Consider the following 2,500-nt stretch of genomic DNA (forward strand, 5'->3'; position numbering starts at 1 on the left):
TCGAGGGGGCGCCGAGAGGCAGGGGCTGGGACAGGCGGTAGCTCGCCTCGCGGCGGACCGCCAGCTCGATCCCGAGATCCAACTACGAGCTTTTTAACTGCAGCAACTTTAAGATACGCTATTGGAGCTGGAATTACCGCGGCTGCTGGCACCAGACTTGCCCTCCAATGGATCCTCGTTAAAGGATTTAAAGTGTACTCATTCCAATTACAGGCCTCGAAAGAGTCCTGTATTGTTATTTTTCGTCACTACCTCCCCGAGTCGGGAGTGGGTAATTTGCGCGCCTGCTGCCTTCCTTGGATGTGGTAGCCGTTTCTCAGGCTCCCTCTCCGGAATCGAACCCTGATTCCCCGTTACCCGTGGTCACCATGGTAGGCACAGAAAGTACCATCGAAAGTTGATAGGGCAGACATTCGAATGAGACGTCGCCGCCACGGAGGGCAAGCGATCGGCTCGAGGTTATCTAGAGTCACCAAAGCGGCCGGGGCGCCCGCCCCGAGGAGCGGGACACCCGCATGGGTTTTGGGTCTGATAAATGCACGCATCCCCGGAGGTCAGCGCTCGTTGGCATGTATTAGCTCTAGAATTGCCACAGTTATCCAAGTAAACTTGGGAGCGATCAAAGGAACCATAACTGATTTAATGAGCCATTCGCAGTTTAACTGTACCGGCCGTGTGTACTTAGACTTGCATGGCTTAGTCTTTGAGACAAGCATATGCTACTGGCAGGATCAACCAGGTAGCCCCCCCTCTCGTGCCGTGTGCGTGTCCACTACCACCACACTGGGTGGTAGCGACAGGGTGGGTGGGTTTGCGTGTGTGCGAGGGAACGTGCGCTCCGTCTGCCCGGGGGCAGAGCAGAGCTGTCCCCTCCAGACCTGTGAGAAAACACTCCGACCGCCGCTACAATCCAGCGGCGGAGAGCGCTCAAGACCTGGGGTGAGGGTTCGAGAAAATGTGCCTTGTTCTGGGAGGCACCCGCTGCGAGAGCGCACGCTGCCCGGCCCCCGGGGGGGCTGAGGGCGGCTGCGGCACCGCGGCGGGGCCCAGTGTGGGGCTCCTGGGTCAGACGGGGCGTCTCAGTCTCGCTGGGAGGAAAGCGCAGGACCGGGAGCGCGGGGGGGGGTCGGGGGGGTGCGGGGGGGGCAGTGGTTGTCGACGACCACCGCCACCGCCCGAGGCCCCATCCCTCTCCTTGCTCCCTGGGCCCTTGGAGGCGAACCCGCAGGCCGGAGGAACCGTCCGTCCGAACACCAGGCCCTCCACGCGGGGGTGGGGGGGGCCATGGCCGACGGGGGCCCTCCGATGGCGGGTCACGTTTGCCACTCGGTCAGGGGTGCGTGCTGGATGAAGAAACGGTCAACTTTGTGTGAAGAGCCACTCTTTGGAAATTTCGTCAGAGTGCCACCTTTTCGAAATTTCTTCTAAGTGCTCTCAAAAGCTGGGTTTCTATATATGTGCCGGGAGTGTCGCACAAAACCCACAAACTCGACCAAACATGCTCTCTGGCCTATGTTGCGCAGCATCCCGGTAAACCTCTAACTCGCCCAATTGTCAATGTTTCGCCACAAAAACAACTTTATTCTACTCGCCTGGTCCCTGCCAAGGGCCCTGCGTTGTTTGATTTTGATTAAATTGCTTTTTTACACATTTTCCCCGTGCCCCTGGTAGCCAAGGGCACTTAGAAGAAATTTCAGATTCTCGCCTCGTGCCCCTGGTAGCCAAGGGCACTTAGAGTAAATTTTGAAAAAGTTGGCACTTAGAAGAAATTTCAGATTCGTGCCCCTGGTAGCCAAGGGCACTTAGAGTAAATTTTGAAAAGTTGGCACTTAGAAGAAATTTCGAAAAGTCGGCACTTAGAAGAATTTCCGAGTCGCCCCGGTTCTCGGGGACCGGGCCGAGCGCCGACCTCTGTCCGAGCGCGAGCGCCTATTTTCGGATAAGTTGGGACGACTTCCACGGTCCGTATCTCGGTCATTTCTCCACCTTTTCGGATGGAACCAACGGTGTCGCGTTGCCCCGGTCCCCGCCGAGGGCCCTGGGGCGTGGGATCCTGAGTTTTCCCCGTGCTTCCTGTGGTTTTCGGCCGTGGAAAAACCCTAGGCGCGCCGGTTCTCGGGACCGGGCCGAGCGCCGACCTCTGTCCGAGCGCGAGCGCCTATTTTCGGATACGCCGAGTCGATTTCAACGGTCCGTATCTCGGTCATTTATCCACCTTTTCGGGTGGAACCGACGGTGTCGCGTTGCCCCGGTCCCCGCCGAGGGCCGTGGGGCGTGGGATCCTGAGATTTCCCCGTGCTTCCTGTGGTTTTCGGCCGTGGAAAAACCCTAGGCGCGCCGGTTCTCGGGACCGGGCCGAGCGCCGACCTCTGTCCGAGCGCGAGCGCCTATTTTCGGATACGCCGAGTCGATTTCAACGGTCCGTATCTCGGTCATTTATCCACCTTTTCGGGTGGAACCGACGGTGTCGCGTTGCCCCGGTCCCCGCCGAGGGCCGTGG

Source organism: Solea solea, unplaced genomic scaffold (genome assembly GCF_958295425.1).
Source record: "Solea solea unplaced genomic scaffold, fSolSol10.1 scaffold_147, whole genome shotgun sequence".
Lineage (NCBI taxonomy): Eukaryota > Metazoa > Chordata > Actinopteri > Pleuronectiformes > Soleidae > Solea > Solea solea.